Consider the following 20031-nt stretch of genomic DNA (forward strand, 5'->3'; position numbering starts at 1 on the left):
ATTGGAGCTATTGACTCCAGTTTTCTTCTCCTGTAGTGTCTTTATCTGGCTTTGGTATCATGGTAATGCTGGCCTTATAAAATGAGTTTGGAAGTGTTTCCTCCTCTTTGATTTTTTGGAAGAGTTTGAGAATGATTTGTATTAATTCTTCTTTAAATGTTTGGTAGAATTCTCCACTGAAGTCATCTAATCATGGGCTTTTATTTGTTGGGAGGTTTTTTTTTTTTTAAATTTTTTTTTCAACATTTTTAATTTATTTTTGGGACAGAGAGAGACAGAGCATGAACAGGGGAGGGGCAGAGAGAGAGGGAGACACAGAATCGGAAACAGGCTCCAGGCTCCGAGCCATCAGCCCAGAGCCTGACGCGGGGCTCGAACTCACGGACCGCGAGATCGTGACCTGGCTGAAGTCGGACGCTTAACCGACTGCGCCACCCAGGCGCCCCTGTTGGGAGGTTTTTGATTACTGATTCAATCTCCTTAATTGTTATTGGTCTGTTCAGATTTTTCTTCCTGATTTAATCTTGGTAGCTTGTATGATTCTAGGAATTTACTAATTTTCTTCTAGGTTGTCCTATTTAACATTCAGAGTAACCTTTTATAATTCTTTATATTTCTCTGACGTCAGTTTTAATGTTGCGTCTTTCATTTATAATTTTGTTTTTTTTGAATCCTTTTTATTCTTGATTAGTCTAGCTAACAGCGTGTGAATTTTGCTAATCTTTTTAATAAACTAGCTTAGTTTTGTTGATTTTCTTTCTGGTCTCTGTTTCATTTATTTCTGCTCTAGTGTTTATTATTTTCTTCTTTATGCTAACTTTGGACTTAGTTTGTTCTTTTCTAATTCCTTGAGCTATAAAGTTTGGTTGTTTATTTGAGATCTTTTATTTTTCTTAATTTTTGGTATTTATTGCTATAAACTTTTCTCTTACAACTGCTTTTGCTTCATTCTGTAAATTTTAGTGTTATGTTTTCATTTTCATTTGTTTCAAGATCCTTTTTTATTTCTCTTTTGATTTCTTCTTTGACCCATTGGTTATTCAGGCATGTGATGTTTAGTTTCCATGTATTTGCAAATTTTCCGGGTTTTTTTTTTTTTCCTGTTACAGATTTCTAATTTCGTATTTAGTGTAGTAAAAAAAAATACTCAATATGATTTCAATCTTAAATTTACTGATTCTTGTTGCCTTCTGTTCTGTTAATATTTCCTTTAAATATTTTTATGCTTCAATGTTGGGTGCATATATATTTACAATTGTTATATCCTCTTGATGAATTGACCCTTTTATCATAATATAGTTACATTTTTAGTCTCTTGTAACAAATTTGGCTGAAGGTTTCTTTATATGAAATATGTGGAGCCATTGCTATGCATATTCACTCTCTTTTGGTTACCATTTGCATGGGATATATTGTTGGATCTTGTTGGTCTTTTGGGTTTTTTGTTTTTTAGTCTATACAGCTACTTTGTCTTCTGATTGAAAAATTTAATCCATTTACTTTAATTTTTCATAGGTAAAATATTACTAACTTTTGATAGGTAGAAAATTACTATTTTGTTAAAATTACTATTGTTATATTGTTATTTATTTAGTTCCTTGGTTCTTTTCTTCCTCTTTTGGTACCTTCCTTTGTGATTTTTTTTTCTTTTTTTCATAGTGGTATGCTTTAACTTTTCATTTTATCTTTTGTGCATCTACTATAGGTTTGTTCTTTTTGGTTACCATGAGGCTTACATATAACATCTTACTGATATAACAATCTGTGTTAAGCCTATAACACTTTATATTTAATCTCATACAAAAATCTACTTCTCCTTCCCCCACATTGATGTCATATTTTATATATTTTATATATTATTTATCCATTACCAAATTATTGTAGCTGTAGTTTTTTTAATATTGCTTTTTTAACTTTTATACTAGAAATAAAAGTGCTTTACACACAGTATTACAGTGGATTTCACTGTATATTTCCTTTTACCAATGAGCCTTATACTTTCATATATTTTCATGTTTTTACTTAGTGTTCTTTCACTTCAACTTGAAAAACCCCTTTAGCATTTCTTGTATGACAGGATGAGTGGTAAAAAACAAAAAAACAAAAAAACAAAAACAAAAACTCCCATAGCTTTTTGCTTTATCCTTTCTTCTTTCCTTCCTTCCTTTGTCTGGAAATGTCTTTATCTCGCCTTCATTTCCGAAGGACATTTTTGCCAGGAATAGTATTCTGGGTGGTAGTTTTTTATATACCTGTCATTTACAATGTAAATAACAGAAATATTAGTAATCATGCATTTTGGGTGAAACTAAAACTGAGAGATGTGCTTTCAGATCTGCCTCTACTGTCAAAGAGTGAACTCTCTAAGATTCAGTTTCCCCACCTGTGCATAATAAGTGTGGTAGAAATAAATCATCCACAAGATGCTTACTAGATCTAAAGTCTTATGAATCCTGGAACAACACACATAGAGGCTGATGCACAGATTTCACACATGCCTTATACTCACACTGTGGGAGCCCATAGATCCAAGGATTCACTACTATTTTAATGGCCTCTGACATAGTATTGTTTGATTGCAGTAAGAAGACAGGAGAGGCAGGTGTCTGGGAAAAAAAAGAAGCACTATATTATCTGATGCACTTGACAAGGTTGAAAATACAGTAGTTTTCAGAGGACATTAATAGCTCTGCAAGAATTCATGGAATGAACCTAGTGTGAAGTTGATAGAAATGTAAGCAAAATTTTAAATGTTAGGCAATTAATAACCCTAGGAAAAACAAAGAGTTGTTGTAAGAGAGCAAATGTAATGGTAGTATACTATTTGGTTAATAACATTATTTATGAAGTAGTAATTATGTAAATAGTAAATATTAATTTTAGCAAAGGTAAATGTAACTATATCTGTAGAAAGGAGGGGAGTGAGGGTGGTAGTATAAAATAATTAATATATCTATTATAATAGGAAAAAAATGATCTTAACATTTGTACAGAGCTAGATATAGCATTTCGATCATAATAATTGACAATATAGAGATAAACATCAAGAGAAACAGCTGAAGCATAAAAAAGGGGAGTCTCTGGGAATAAGAACTATAGTAGAAGGGATGGGCAGGGACTAGCTGATTTTCACTGTAAACTTGAGGAACTCTAACTTTCTAAACTTCCTATAGTTGCTTTTTATTGTAAGCCTTGTAGAACAATCTGGCTTGATAAATTAAAAAATATATTTAAAAAATTTATCATAAATAATGCACATTTATTTCTACCATCTTACAATTTGAATTTTTGGTGTAACCATTATCATCATCATCATCATCAACTTCTGTTTAACAACTTACAGACATAAAAGTTTTCCACATTTATCATCTCCATTCATTTTCATTAATCTGTGAGTTGGGTAGAACATATTTCAATATCTCTCTATTTTACCAATAAAGAAATATAGATAATGTGACTTGCCCAAAGTTAAATAATTAGTGATAAGCCAGTAAATAGCCAATGATAAGCCCCAAATTTAGAACTTCTATTTTCCAAACTTGGGAATTGTATCTTTCCTTCATAACTATGTTCTTTCAAAATCTTACACTGGTAACATAGAAATTAATAATTGTATTTTAATTTACATTGGAAAAGTATAAGAAGAACTTGGCATAGAGCACTCATGCTAGGACCTCAAAATGTTATCCAGTTCTAATGGGTAAAAAAAGCATTTTTTATTTTTCTTATGTTTTTTTTTCCCTCCTTCTCCTTTATTCTCCAAAAATTCTTGCCACAACAGCACACTGGCAATTGATATAATCAATTTTCTAAAAAGTCACTTTAGAGAACTTCATTATTTCTATTAATACTACTACTATTAATAACAATAATAATCATGTTGTGCCCTTCTCTAGCACCTCTCATCCAGGGATCTCAGAATGCTTTTCAAACATTAATTAAAAATCCTCTCGTTATCCCTGTGAGTTCCTAGGGCAAGGAGAGAGGAGGAAATCGTATCTGCTCTGACATTAATTAAGCTCTCCCTTGGCTTGCAAACTAGGTAAATAGCTTTTCTTCCCCCCATTAACAAACAAGCCGGCTCTCCATGATGATTATCACAGATGTTCACAAGTGAGAGGAGAAATTACTTCTGCTGGGCACTGAGAGGGACTGACATACTTGCCAGACTTGGCTGCTGAGGTTTTGCTTTCTAACAGTGGTTTCCAGACCTGGGCAATCAGCAGCATGGCGTTAGGAGCTTTGAAAACACACCTGTATCTGGGCCATTTACACTCCTTCCCACAGTTCTTAAACAGTTAAGAATTAGGGCTCAGGAATCTGAATTTTCTAAACTTTCCTTACACAGTTTAAGAACAATCATTTTAAGTGGCATGTTCATTAGTAATTTCTTTCAAATATTGAAAGTGTCTTTTTCTGTGTTTTGCTTTCTTGGTTAATAGTTTGGGACATGTATGTCTAGACCAGAGTTTCTCAAAATATGATCCTTGGAATTTTTTTTTTTTTTAGTTTAAAATGCCTAGGAAACTTGTTAATGATACAGATGTATTGGAATACATAATTCTTATACACATTTATATTTCGGGGAGATAAAGTTTGTTTCTACCTCAAAGAAAAATATACAATGCTATAACAAAGGGTATGAAGATATAGGACCCTTGGACCTATGGGCCCCCAAACCTGTGTATATAAGGCATGTGTGGATACTATGTGTCAGCTTCTATGTACCTTATTCCAGGATTCTTAGGACTTTAGTGCTAGTAAGCACTTGGGGACAGTTTGTTCTTACCCTACTTATACAAAAGTGGGCAAACTGAGTCTCAGTTCACTGTAGGAGTTCATACTCTACAGATCACCACACAGCCCATGGGTAGCAGAGGCAGACCTGAAAGCATGTCTCCCAACTCAGCATCCAGGGTTCCAGGACTCATTACCAGAAGGACATAGATCACCTCAGTGTAAACTTGTCTCTTGTTTGTTACTCTAACTCCCTTGTTTTTAACAATGTAAGTTGTACATCCTTCCTTCCCTGCCTTCCTTCCCTACTTTGTGTCTCTTTGTTCTTATCCTCTGACTTCTGCACATGTCTGGTGGCATGACAGGGACCAGGTGATGGACAAGGAGTCTGAAGTGGCTATTCAGAGGAGTAGAAATAATTTGAGTATACCATAAAAGACTGTTTGAAAAAAAAAATCATAGCACTTAGTCTACATTTTATGTCCAAGAGTCTATAAACCTTTCAGAGACCCTTCCTTCCAGAATATTCCCTGGGACAGTTTGGTTAACTCCACTGTTATAGGAGGAGACACAGGGTCAGTCATTCATTTCTTAGATACTCTATGTCATTAATGAGTCTGGAAACGGAGATCCTAGGGGATCCTTTCACCCCATGGATGATTGGTCGCCTGTTTTAGTGGCCTGTGGTCCTTCTGTACTGGATGATGGTGAGTGGCAGGGGACTTTGGATGTGTGAGTAGGGAACACCCTAATTTGCGTTCCCTAGGCAAGGAAGAGGAGAAAAGGAAAAAGTGTTAATTAATTGAGGAACCACAATGAGAGTTGTCTTTCTTATCACTTTTCATCCTTGCAAGAATATTGCGGGCAAGTTTTATTAGTCAGATTTTATAGATTAGGAAAGCAAGACTCAGAGAATTAGGTACCTTGCAGAGTTATGAGTAAAATTGAGTCTTACACATCTTTATGTTTTTTGTGCTTTCTTAATACCTGGAAGGATGCTTGCTCACAAAACAAAGACATGTGTCTCTTACTTCAGAGTCCACACTCTCCCCATGTACCTCAGTGCCTGCCCACACAGAATTTTCTTGGGGTTTTGGTTGAAGTAAATAGAACTTTTTCTTTTTTATCCATTTGCATTAGCACTAGTAGCAGTGAATTGTTCAGAAAAGAGAATGCAATCATGAGTGTTTTTTTCATCTATTCCAGAATAAAAAACAAGCAAAGCCAAGTACTCTAGCAGAGTCCTGTGGCCTAATGTCCTAAGCTTAGGTCTACAACTCAGAAGCTCATGGATTTCTAGTCCCTGCCAGACCACTGCTTTTGGTAAATAGAGGGTGAGTCATTTAATCATTCTGTGCCATCCTTCCTCCTCCTGCAGAGCAGGGTAATTAGTGTTTGTCACCCATCTATGTCAAAGGGTGTGGTAAGGGTAACCTCATAATTATGAGGTTCTGGGCAAATATAAAAAACCCAAATGGTGGTAATATTGCCATTCATCCCAGGTTGGAGATTGGCTTGTTGGGTTGGAGAATTTGCAACCCAGCAAATGCTTGCCACTTGGTGGTTTACAAGTTTGGAATGTTAGAGCTGGAAGAAATTCCAGAGATTACCTAATATGAACCCCGCAGTTTGCAGTTGGGAAACAACCCTACAGTGGTGCAGGGATTTTATCAAATCACACAGTGAACTTGAGACAAACAGGGATTAGAACCCAAGTCCCCTGACTCTTGCCTAGGACTTTAACTGTCCTGCTACTTTTGGGGAGGATCCTGACCCCCTTCTGGAGAGAGTGGCTACAGTCGAAAGCAGTCCTGGGATACAACTGCCGGAGGCTGCCTTTCAGGTCGGACACACACCATTCACTTTCAGCTGAAAACCTCATTCAAATATGACAGGGCGAGCCAGGCAAACCAGATGGGTAATTGCCTGGAGTGTGTAGGGAGATGGTGGAGAGTGTGGTTCACTGAGTACCCAAGGAGGTTTGGCACACTATCATTTCCAGCCATCCAGAATGTGAACGGCTAAACCCCAGTGGTCTGATGCTGTCAGATTAGTTTTACTTAACAGAGACATGCCTCTGAGCCAAGCTGTGCTCTGTACTGTCTTATGCATAAACTTGCAGAGATGAAATTTAGTTGGGGAAGTTGGAAAGACAGATGTTAGAGAAACTGTATAAGTAGTTGTACCATTACCTTTGTGAGAAAATCATTAAATCCCATTTTTTTTCCTTCACATTTTTCCTCCTCCTGTATGTATTTATTTAGCGTCTACTATGCTCTAGATACTCTAGGCTCTAGATGCAATAGTAAAAAAGACACACAAGGTTCTTGACTTAAAGAGAGCTGACAGATGAAAAAAAGAAAGTAAGTAATAACAAAGAATGGGCAAGAGAGTTTCACATAGCAATCGATGCTATGAAAGAAGCTAACGCAGGTGCCTCTGTGAAGATGGGAGTTTCAGCTGTAGTAAGGTCCAGCCACACAGAGATCTGCAGAGATGAGAACAAGTACAAGGGCCTTGAGGCAGAGAGAATTGGGTGAGTTTGAGGAATAAAAACAAATCTATTAGGGCTGAAGTATAATGAGATAGGGAGAGAGTGGTAGGTCCTGAAGCTAGAAATGTGAGTCATGTCATCTTGGCAACAGGAAGGACTTTGGGTTTTATTCTAAGCGCAAAGGGAAATAAATCATGGGTTTTAAGTGTGTGTGTGTGTGTGTGTGTGTGTGTGTGTGTGTGTGTGTGTGTGTGTATGTGAGTGTGTATATGTTGGAATATGTTGTGTCACATAAGAAAATTGATTTTTTGAAAAGTTCAACAATGGAAATGACCTCTCTTGTAGAGTAGAGCAATCATGCAGGTGATAATGATTGCAACTGGAAGTGGCTGGTGCAGGGGAGACAAAAAGGAGCAGGTAGATTTAAAATGTCTTTTGGAGTTGAATCTGAAGTAACTGGTTTAGGGATTGCATGCGAGAGAGGAGAATGAAGGGAAGAGAGGAACTGAAATGATGATAAATGTTGTACCTGTGCAACAGGTGGTTGGTTGAGATATTAGCAGGGAAGGAGTTCAAAAGTGCACATTGGGGAGAGAATCAAGGGAATCAAGGTTCTGTTTGGCCATATTGGGATTAATAAGATGATTAGATATTTGAGTGGAAATGTCAATCATAGAATTACAGTTAATTACAGATTAGAGTTTCGAGCTCAGTGGAGAGGTCTGTGATGGAGACACAAATTCGATAGTCTCCACAAATGGTATTAAAATAATGGGAATACATAAGCTCACCAAGGAAAGCACTGGAGATTAAGAACAGTGGAGCCTTGGAGGAGCCCTGGCCACTCCAGCTTCTCAGTTTTGACTGAAGGGAAGGCCAGAAAAAAAGAGACTGAGCAAAGTGATTCAGATGTAAGGAGGAAAAACAGCAAAATGTGGAATCACAAAAATTAAGTATGTGTTTTAAGAGGGATCGAGTGTCTGATGGTGTTTAATCTTTCCAAGAATTTGAATAAGATAAAGAATTATAACTGGCAAGTAAATTTGGAAACATGGTGGATTTCAGTGATGATTCCCAATAACCTTGACAAAAATAATCCATGATGTGGGAAAGATAATGAGCTAAGGAGAGATGGCATGGCAGGAAGTGAAGACTGGGCCATAAATAAGCCATTCAAGAACTTTTGCTATGAAAAGGAGCAGAAGAGTACTCCAGGAACTGGAAGTAGACCATGGGGTCAGTGGAGATTGTATGTGGTCAGTAGAAATGGACGATAATGTGACATCATGAAGAATGTGTATGCATTGATGGGAATGATTCACTAGAGAGGGAGAAATTGATTACCAGGAACTGAATGGATACCCTGAACGGTAGAGAAAGAATGGGGTCTAGACACAAGTATAGGGGTATGTAGGAAGGCATACTTCATCCGTTATAATGGAAGGACAGCCAGAGACTACAGGAAAAGAACCAGGGAAGGCAGTGGACTTAGTGGTGGTAAGATAAGGCAGTTTCTTTTAGATGCTTCCTTTTTCTCAAATATGAGGCAATATCATTAGCTGAGAGTATGTGTGTATATGTGTCTTTGGGGAATAGTGGTGCTAGAGGTTCAAGGCGAGAGAAAATATTAAAAGTCCATTTTGGTAAGTAGGTAAGCAAATATATCCTGGAAGAATATTTGAATTATTGAGAGACCCTTTGATTCTCTGGTTATTATTTTCAAATAGTTCTGGTTTTGATTTTCAAATTTAGACCTGACAGTGTGGTTGCATTTCTTTTCCCTAGTAACATTTGACTTAATGGAAAAGAGCATAGAATAGGTAGATAGTTGGATTTAACCAAGGTGAGGATTTATCCAGAGGAACATGATCAAAGAAAAGTGGGGCAAGAGAGTTGAGTGAGTAACTCGTGAGTGATTATAATGATAATCCATGGGTTTTAAACAGTGTATGGAAGACAGTACCAACCCGAGAAGTGATAGATTGTGGAAAAGTGAAGTGTCACTGGATTTGGATATATTAGGGATGCATGGTACAATGAAAGCATATATAATAATATAATACAACATAGTATATATCTAATAGAAATTTTGAAGGTGGTGCATTTATTTGATGAAAAGGGAAGGGATGTGATCAGGTGAGTGGTAAAGTGGGGTGCAAGAAAAGACCACAGTGAGGGAGGGGGTGATGAAGTTGAAGGGTTAAGTTCTTGGACACTTTAACCAACACAGTCATGGTGGCTCCAGGAATGGCAGCTTGAGTAAAGTACATTAAAAAAAAACCCAGAACACCTTAGGTGTTGCTTCTTTCCACGAATAATGTAGAAAGATCAGAATATAGGTAGAGAGCAGCAAACAAACAAGAACAACAAAAGAATGACAGCAGTGAGAGTTATTGGGTAGTAAAAGCTGGGAGCGCAAATATCAAAGGAGCACTGACACAGAGATATAGTAAAAGTGACCTGCATCATAGCAATGCATGGTCTTATTAAATAATGGTCAACTTATTTTTAGTACATTCAGATAAATTTGAAAGTTGGAATTCTGTACCTAAAGAGGATTCCCCACCATTAAGAATTTTAGCAAATGTCATTTCTAGAAGATGTCCTTGAATCATAATTTGCCAGAAAGTGATAACAGACATCCTAATTTCCCAAGCCATAAATGTCTTTAATGCAATAAACTCCAAAATTAATGAGTTTGTTAAAATAAGTAGTATAATTATTTCAGGTAGTACACCTACTTTCTGTTGATACAAGGCAGTATTTTCCCCAGTTTAAATACTGACATGAGGCAGTATTTCCCCAAGATCAGTCTCTATGTAATATACAATGTATTGTTTCTTGATAACAGTGTTGACCTACCTCTGATTAAAGTTGATACCGTAGAAATAGGTCAGTGATTGCATGTAATGAATACTGTCTTCTGTACTATATAGTCAATATATCTGCTTCTCAACCAAAGTATGAAAGTGAATTCTATTTAATGCAGTATTTTACTTGACTAGAAAGCTGCTTAGCATGTCAGTCTCATAAAAATCCAATCTCTTTGCAATAAGGAGCAGCTCTCCAATATTGTAACAGCTACAGGGGGACAATAAAGGATGGTACAATTATATTTTCTTACCGGGGGTGACCTCTAGTGTGAAACGATGGCATTTTAGCATTCCTTGGGGTTTGAATTAACAGTGCTTTACCAATTATGGCAAATTTGCTCACCGCCACCATCACAGGTAATTTGCCTTGGTGGTGTTTTCTTGAGCCGTTGTTTGATTTTTGAAGTCAAGAAGTCTATCTGCATCTTTTATTTCTTTTACATTACTTATTTCAAGCCCCCCACCTAGAGGTCTTTCCAATTTTATTTTTATAGGTGAGAGATCTATCCCACGTTGCTTATGTTGGCCTATTTGACTTTACTCTCAGCTCACAAGGACCACATTTCAATAGATACCTCTTCATAGGTGTCCTTCCTGGGCCACTTCTTAAGTTATTGCCTCTCACTTCCAAACCCATCCTTTTATAACTCTGTATCTCTGTGTTGCAGGGCCTGGGACTCCGCACACCACAGTTCTGCTTGGCCGGCTGCTTCCCTATTAGGCTCTGTCAGTAGGGACATTAGAGGTTCCGGATGAGGAAGCAGGGATTTGCTCCTCCCCCTCTACTTCCTGTTCTTACCATGTCTCCCCAGCTATGCGGCTCCTCCCGGGCAGCAGCAGTTCCTTCCTGTAGGTGCAACTGAATTCATTTGCAGCGTGTTTTAACACCACCTGAACAGTGTCCCTATTTTCAGAATCTAAGTTTCCCCTGAGGAGGTTCTTCTTTTAAGTTTGTAAACTTTGATACTTTGAATCTCTTCCTTTTGTTTCTCCCAGGCCCCAGAGACAGTAGCTGCCTCCTACAATCACATCTTTAATACCTTGGAATTCTCTTCTTTCTTTCTTTAGTTATCTAGTTTCAACTTTATACCTAATCAAAATTCTTTATATTATATTCTCTCTGTTAAAATAACTGGTATGGTTCCTAGTTCCGTATTAGATCTGGACCTGACTGCTACTCTGCCTCTGCCTTCCATTTCCTAATACACATGAAGTAAAAACCACACATTTACTAATAGTCTCCAGTCCTTGCTTTCAAGTTAATTATTATTTTCAATATAAGAGGCAGTATGTCTTTTTAGATAAGAATAGAGGCTGTTTGTTGAATTAGGTAGATCTGGGTTCAATTCTGTTCAGCTGTTTGAACCTCTCTCAGTCTCAGTTTCTTTATGTGTAAAGGAGGAAGATTGTCTACCTCCAAGGACTGTTGAAGGGATTTCAGGATAAGACATAAAAACACTTAGCACAGTGTCTGGCACAAGAAAAACATTCATAAGTGATAGCTATGAAAGTTTTACAAATTCTTTTCTGAATAATATTAAAGGGACTATACTCCTCAAATAAATCGAGGCAAAAAAAACCCCTAAATAAACATGTAGATAAACAAAACAAAAAAATAAAACAATAGTCCCTAGCCCCAGCAAGATATGTGTTTTTTTATGAACCAATTTTTGGTTACTGATTGAATTTAAAGTAATGTTTACCTCATGCCCCTTTCCCTTCCTCCACAGTGAAAAAAAGGGAAGGTGGAAAAATGAAGAATGAGTTAAAATTAACTTCAGGTCCACAATTTCTCTCTTTTTACACATAACACAGTCACTTACTCAGTAGTTTTTTTTTTTTTTGTATACAGAATGCTAATCTTCTATTTTATTAATTAATTTAGCAGTTATATATTGAACACCTAAAATGAGGGAGCTTGGAAGGATTTTTCACTGAATCTTTTGGGAGATAAAGAAAAAAAGGAGATTCAGAGAATCTGTTTCCAGGTTTCTACCTGTTCTGGGGAGACAGGGCAAGAGCTAAATGTGAAATAAGGTAGAAAATTATAATACCTGTAAGAGAGATATAATCTGACTATAGTTAAGAGTTTGAATATGGAAGCATTTCTTCTAGCGAGAAGGTTAGGGATGGCTTTGTGGACAAGATACCATTTGAGCTGGGTCTTCCAATGTAGGTAGAATCCAATGTAAGATTGGGAAGGGCAGGGGAGAACCAAAGCATGAAAGAATTAAATAGATAAAGTGTTTGGCTAGAGAACTGCATGTAGTTCCTTTTGACTATTGTTAATGGTGCACACAATTAAAGTGTTGGATCGTTAGTGTGGGGCTGGCTACAGAGGGTCTTTGACTTCAGGTTAAAGAACATAGACATTAATACAAAATCATTAAGAGGGCTTCAAAATGTTTTTAGGACAAAAGAGAAAAATCAGGACTATTTTAAGGAAAAGCAGTCTGACAGTATTGGAGAAATTTGGTTGGTGTCTGGTATCTAGAGTCATTTGGATAATATTGCAATGGGCTGGGCAAGGGGACAGAAAACTTCCCTTTGGTGGTAGGAAGGGACAGGAGACACAGATAGGACATAAGTGTATTGAATTTACAGAACCTGTCCACTGGGTGAATATAAACAGTTGGGGAAAGGAGGAAACCAAACACCTATGGAAATTTTGAACTGGGTTTAGCCATAGGGATAGTAGTTACCTTGGCAGAAATAGAGATTGTGGAGGAGGAACAGAAGATGTGACGCTTTCAGGGGGAGGTTGGGATTGATGAAGTTAAAGTGTCTGTAAGACATTCAGGAAGAATCATCTTATATGCAGACAGGGAGGGAAGTCAGTGTTTAAGATGCAAATTTGTGTGTCACTGAAATACAAATGGTAGGTCTATTGTATAATTAGATGAGATTGATGAAAGAGCAAACAGAAGAGAGGCAAGGACTGATCCATGTACACCTGCATCTAGAGCAGGTATTGGCAAATTATGGCCTGTAGGCCAAATCCGGCCTATTGCTTATTTGTGTAAATAAAGTTTTATTGGAACACAGCCATGTTTGTTCATTTGCATATTGCCAGTGACTGCTTTTGTACTATAAAGACAGAGTCCAGGATAACAGATACTATGCGGTCCTCAAAACATAAGATATTCACTGTCTGACCCTTTACAGAAAATATTGACTAACCTTTGATTTAGACAGTGGGGGAAGAATTAGAATCCAGAGAAAGACTGGTCAGATTTAAAAAAGAAAAGAAAAATGAGTCCAGGTAGGCAAAGAAGAGTTTTCAAAAGAGACTGAAGGAATCAACAGTATCAAATCCAACAATAGCATTTCCCAAAAGATACACAGAGAAAATAATGGGTAATCCAAGAAATACTGATCTCCTTAGTTCATCCCAGGCTGGGGTGGGCCTGAGATGACCAGAACCTTCAAGACTTCCAACAGGGTTGCCAGAATTAGCAAATAATAATACATGACACCCAGTTAAATTTGAATTTTAGACTTTAAAAAATTTAATACAAGTAAGTTCCAGGTAATATTTGAGACATGGTTTTTCTAAAAAAAAAAATCTTCTTTGTATGAAATCCGAATTTAACTAAATGTTTTACATTTCTTCTGGCAAACTCAGACACGAGCAGCCTCATCCAGGGCTTGTAGGGGACTGCCTGAGTGAGGAGGTCTGATGGTAGATCAGGTGATGGGCAAGGGTGATGCGCAGAATTGGGCATTTCCTGTTCCATTCTGATACTGTGATCACGGCCAAGAAGGGGGCTACTAAAATCGCTAGATCCAAAGTTGCTAAAGGTGTTGGTGTTTCATGAGCCTGAAGAGGGCACAGTAGGTCAGGGGTAAGGCCTTCTGACTAGCACAGCCACGGGAGGCAGCCTTGAACCTCTGATTTCATATCAGATACCTCTGTCTTGGGTGAAGTGGCTATTCACTTTTAGTAACATTGAATTGAGCTACATGGTGATAGCTCTGTGCAGTCTATAAATAAGAGCTTCATCATTATTTTCAATTATTTAGTAAGAATTATTTGCAAAAATAAACAAGTGAGACTACATCAAACTGAAAAGCTTCTGTATAGCAAGGGAAACCGTCAACAAAAATGAAAAGGCAACTCCTGAATGGGAGAAAAATATTTGCAAATTTTCTGAGGAAGGGTTAATTTTTTAAATATATAAAGAACTTCTACAACCCAATAGGAAAAAAGAGAAAAACAAAAAATCAGGTTAAAAATGGATGGATCTGAATAACATTTATTCAAAGGAGATGTACAGATGGCCAACTGGTATATGAAAATGTACAGTGCTCAATATCACTAATCATCAGGGAAATGCAAATCAAAACCACAATGCCTGCTTCACGGCACCCTGGGGCCCACCACCTCCACCAGAAGAAACCATCCTGCTTATCATGACTGTAGCTCTGGCATGTGCAAAGCTGGCTTTGCTTGGGATGATACCCCCACCCCCGCCCAAGCCATGCTCCTGTCTACTGTTGGGCACCCCTGAAACCAGGGCATCATTGTGAGCATGGGGCAGAAGGACCACTTGGGTGATGAGGCCTAAAGCAAGAGTGGCATCCTGACCTTTAAATTACCCCATCAAGCATGGCATCATCACCAACTGAGACAACATAGAGAAGATCTGGCACCACACCTTCTACAACCCCAAGAAGCACCCAAGGCTGCTGACTGAGGCCCCCCTGAATGTCAACACCAACTGAGAGATGATTCAGATCACATTTAGACCTGCTACACTCTGCCTATGTACGTGAACATCAGGCCGTGTTGTCCCTATATACCTCTGGCTATACCACTGGTATTGTTATGGAGTCTGGGGGCCAGGTCACTCACACAGTGCCCATCTATGAGGGCTATGCCCTGCCCCATAGCATCCCGTACCTGGTCCTGGCTGGCTGAGACCTGAAAGACTATCTCATGAAGATCCTCATGTGGCATGCCTGCAGCTTCACCAGAGTGGCTGAGTAAGAAATCCTGAATGACATCATGGAGGTCTGCTATGTCTCAGAGCAGGAGATGGGGTCACTGCTGCATCCTCCTCTTCTCTGGAGAAGAGTTATGAGCTGCCCAGTCGTCAGGTGATCACCATTGGCCACAAGCAGTTCTGGTATCCAGAGGTGCTCTTTTAGCCCTCTTTCCTGGCTATGGAATCCTGTGGCATCCATGGGACCACCTTCAACTTCCACTGTGAAGTATGATGATGACACACTGTACTCCTACAAGGTGCTGTCTGGTGGGACCACCATGTATCCTGGATCACTGACAGGATATGGAAGGACATCATGGCCCTGGCCCCACAGCACAATGTAAATCAAAAGCATCACTCCTCCTGAACATAGTTAAGTACCCAGCGTGGATGGGGGTTCCATCCTAGGCTCACTGTCCACCCTCCAGTGGATGTGGATCAATAAGCAGAAATATGAGGAGGTAGACCCTGCCATTGTTCTCCACAAATACTTCTAAATGGACTTCAAGCAGATGCATAGCGTTTGCTGCATGCATCAAATGTTTCCAAATAATTTCCAAATGCATCCAAATAATTCAGGAATGTAAAATTTCCCTGCCAAATGTATATACACCTCATGCTAGCCTCGTGAAGCTGGAACAAGCCTTTGAAAAGAAATATGTCCTTGAAATGTGTATATGAAACTAACACTGGATTGTTAGAACTTGTTGCTATTTTTGACCTTGTATTCAAGTTAACTGTTACATTTGTACAGTTAGTACCCTGTGTATATCTATCTTTGGCTTAAAACCTTAGTACATGCTGCTTGATCACGTCAGGGCTGAGATGAGAACATGTTTATGGGAGAGGAATCCATTGGCTTCATGAGAGTCTACCAGACCATGAGATTCTTGATCTGTGTGGGTTATTGCTGTATAAAAGCTGCCTATTCCAGTATTTCTGTAGAGGCTGGTGAGAGTCCTGAACCAGTTGTCATTTCTGCCATGCTGATCTGATAGGGTTGGAAAGGTCTAAGCCTTCAGATCCATTTTTTTTCTTAGCTAATGTTTTCCCCCCAAAACACCCATGGGTTGTTGCTTGCCTTGAGTCAAGAAACAGTTTGCATTTACACCTGTAAATTTAGTCACCCTTTTAATTTATGTAAGGTGGTGTGTGTGTGTGTGTGTGTGTGTGTGTGCGCGCGCAATTCTCAATTCTTTAGGAGATGACAGCAAATTTTGGTTTTCTGTCATGTGAGAACTTTAGGCCCCAGCAATGTGTCTTATGTGAGGAAAATAAAGTGCTGCAGTAAACCAAACCAAAGCAAAACCAAAATGAGATATCAACTCACACGTGTCAGAATGGCTCGTATGGAAAAGACAATACGACAAGTGTTGGTGAGGATGTGGAGAAAAAGGAACCCTGTGCACTTCTGGTGGGAATGTAAGTTGGTGCAGCCACTGTAGAAAACAGTGTGGAGGTTCCCCAAAGAATTTAAAATAGCACTACCATATGATTCAACAATTCCACTTCTGGGGGTTTATGTGAAGGAAAGTGCTATAAAAACTTTCTCTTGCCCCAGATCCCTTGGGAAGAGTGTTTCACTGCTTGTGAGGCACCGTACTCTCCTCATCCGTGGATTGTTTTCCCTTGAATAAAGGACATCAAACTTGTTATTAAATAAAATTATTCTTTATCTTTGTCATTTGACGGTTCCTCAAGAACAGAGGCTGAAAGGGAATTTGTAGGGCCGGGTATTTATTAAGGATCCACACCTATGAAGAGAAAGAGGCCAGAGCAGGATTGGGAAGAGGACACTGCTTTGTGAGGCAGTCAAAGTCTGGGCCACCCCATCTCCAGGCAGCTCTGGAGCAGTCAAGCCCCCCTCGGACTTGTTCCCTATTGGGCCACTATGGTTGGATCCTTAGATCCTGCCTGGTTGCCCATTAGATATGAGCTGCCCCTGTCGGTGTATCCCTGGGCAAGGTGGGACAATCCCTGAGCCAAGCCTCTCCATGAAGAGGAGTTGCAATGGCACGTTCTCTGCCCACCACAATACTGCATTTGAAACTCTATATTTTATTTATATTTTCAAATTATTTGATGTAAGGAAAATGTAATGAATTTTTTCCACCATATCTATGCAGAGGCTCCCAAATCCCCTACAGTTTATTCAGTGTGCTGTTCAAACATAATCATTTCCTAGGTGTGCCAGTGCTATATATATATATATATATATATAGAGAGAGAGAGAGAGAGAGAGAGAGAGAGAGACAGAGAGAGAGAGCACTGTGCTCTTCTGAAGTTGAGAAGAAAAGGCCTTGAATCATCTTAATTTTTATCCTCTCAGTGTCTCAGAGGAGGTAGATATGGCTTGGAGTGCACACATTTGATCCCCAAGAAATATGAATATCAAAGGACCCTTGCTGTTTATTTTGGCAATGTTCTGATACTTAAAAGCCACTAGTGACACGTATATTCATGGCTTCCTCTTAATTTGGTGGTTCTTGGCAGTAGCAAAAAGCCTTAAAAACCGTTGAGTTTCATGTGAAAGCGACAGGTTCCCAGCGTCATTCTTACTTGGCTGCAACTTTTACTGGGTTTGTGTAACTCTGACCTGCCACTATTCAAAGGATTTTTCTCTTCACCCATGTTTTGGAATTTGATACCTGGATATTGAAAAGTCTTAGTGAATTCAAGATCATAAATCATTCTTTTTTTAAAAAATGTTTATTTATTTTTAACATTTTTAAGTATTTATTTACTTTTGAGAGAGACAGAGCGTGAGCAGGGGAGGGGCAGAGAGAGAAGGAGATGTAGAATCTGAAACAGGCTCCAGGATCTGAGCTATCATCACAGAGCTCGACTCAGGGCTTGAATTCATGAACCACGAGATCATGACCTGAGCTGAAGTCGGATACTTAACAGACCAAGCCATGGAGGTGCCCCTAAAAATGTTTATTTATTTATTTTGAGGTGGGGTGGAGAGAGAGAGAGAGAGAAAGGGAAAGAGGGAGAGGGTGTGCACGTGAGTGGGGGAGGGGCAGAGAGAGAGGGAAAGAGAGAATCCCAAGCAGCCTCCGCACTGTCAGCACAGAGCCTGACTTGGGGCTCCATCTCACAAACCATGAGATCACGACCTGAGCTGCTTAACCAACTGACCCACCCGGGTACCCCATGAATCATTATTTCTTAAACTTGGATAAATATCAAAATTACTTGAGGTGGGGGAGACTTTTTAAAAGGGTTGGAACCTGTTTGAAGAAGGTCATTAGTGATAATCACAGAGCATCTGCCCTCCCCATTCCCCTACCCCTTCCCCTCCCCTTTACTCCCCTCCCCAGATTTACTAAATCACAATCTCCAGGATGAACCTCTGTATTTAATGAATGCTCATGTTTGGAAAACACTGACTTAGTATGGATTCAAAGCCTTGTATAGTCTTTCTCATCCTGTATTTCTGGCCTGATTTCTCACTGTTTACCTTCCCATGTTCCCGTGGCTAGCAAGCCAAGCTGCTCACCACACACCACACAGATCGTTTGCAAAGGGGCTGAGCTGGGGCGTGGGCAGACATGACAGGTAGGAGGGAAGGGCATCTTGTTCTGGCCATCCTCCCAGCCTCTCAGGCTCTGAAGACTTCTCCACAGGGCAAGCTGATGTTTCTATTTTAATAGGAGTCCTACCACTCTTGTGTTTCCAGGTGGTGTTGTCTTCAGGGTGTTTATTTTTAATAAAGAATTTTATTTTATAGTCCTGGCTTTGAGTACTGTTAACAAATTGATGCATGCTGTTTTAATTGTTCTTTATCTGCTATTCTCAGCCCATTTCAGGACTTTGCTAACTTTTCGAGTTTCCTGTACTATCTTTCCCTGTATTTTCTAAAAATCGTGTTTATTTTCTCTTCTTATTTTTGTCCCTAATATTTTATCCTGCTAACTTGGATTAGGTTCTTTGTAGTTTTTCCAAATTTTAAAATATTTTTTTTACAGAGAGCACAAACAGGGGAGGGAGAGAGAGAGAGAGAGAGAGAGAGAGAGAGAGAGAGAGAAAGAATCCGAACCAGGCTTCAGGCTCTGAGCTGTTAGTACAGAGCCTGATGCAGGGCTTAAACCAACGAACCATGAGATTATGACCTGAGCTGAAGTCAGATGCTTAACTGCCTGAGCCATCCAGCTGCCCCAGGTTCTTAGTTTTTTATTTTGTCAGTTTTACCTTTTATCACTTGTATTAATAGCTCATTTTGTTATTTATAATTCAAAATCTCTTTTATTCCTAATTTCTAACTTTGAAATCTAGGTTTATTTTTATGAATTTGTGTTGTCCTTACTTTGAAGTTACTTTAGATTTTAATATCATAAGTTAAACATACTTAATGTTTATTAAGGCCATTTTTTTATATTCATGCTTTAAAAAAAATTTTTTTTTAATGTTTATTTATTTTGAGAGAGAGAGAGAGAGAGAGAGAGAGACAAAGTGTGAGCAGGGGAGGGGCAGAAAGAAAGGGAGACACAGACTCTGAAGCAGGCTCCAGGCTCTGAGCTATCAGCACAGAGCCTGACACGGGGCTTGAACCCACGAAGTGAGATAATAACCTGAGCTGAAGTCAGATGCTTAACTGACTGAGCCACCCAGGTGCCCCTATATTCATGCTTTACATTTAAAAATATTTATTGTTTTTAAAGGCTTTCTTGCTTTTTTTACATTTATATTTACATTTTACAGTTAAAAATAATTGATTTTTTAAAAGCTTTGTTATGTGGTTTTTTGTGAATGTTGATTGCTTTTAAACTTACGTCCTCATCTGTTACATAATTTTTATTATCTATTGTGTACTTTTAATAATAACAACCTCCATTAGATTTTTGTTGTTTCTGGATTTAGCCCTTGATTTTTGTATAATGGCTGGCAAGAATGGACATTGGTGGGAAGCTCATCACAACAGGTGAGACCAGTTGCT

The 20031-nt window shown here is 38.7% G+C and overlaps 1 long non-coding RNA gene and 1 pseudogene across 6 annotated transcripts in view; both read left to right on the top strand.

Moving 5' to 3' along the window:
- LOC131492027 (uncharacterized) overlaps positions 1-20031 on the top strand; it is a 509746-nt gene that overhangs the window by 192335 nt on the left and 297380 nt on the right. For 4 of the 6 annotated variants that reach the window (XR_009251796.1, XR_009251786.1, XR_009251789.1 and 1 more), the window contains one exon: positions 5944-6071. The exons of the other annotated variants lie outside the window; for them this stretch is intronic. This is a non-coding gene — a long non-coding RNA (uncharacterized LOC131492027). The remainder of the gene's footprint in view (positions 1-5943; positions 6072-20031) is intronic. 6 annotated transcript variants of the gene reach the window in all.
- On the top strand, positions 14478-15704 carry LOC131492026 (actin, cytoplasmic 2-like; annotated as a pseudogene).

This window comes from Neofelis nebulosa, chromosome 12 (assembly GCF_028018385.1).
Source record: "Neofelis nebulosa isolate mNeoNeb1 chromosome 12, mNeoNeb1.pri, whole genome shotgun sequence".
Taxonomy (NCBI): Eukaryota; Metazoa; Chordata; class Mammalia; order Carnivora; family Felidae; genus Neofelis; species Neofelis nebulosa.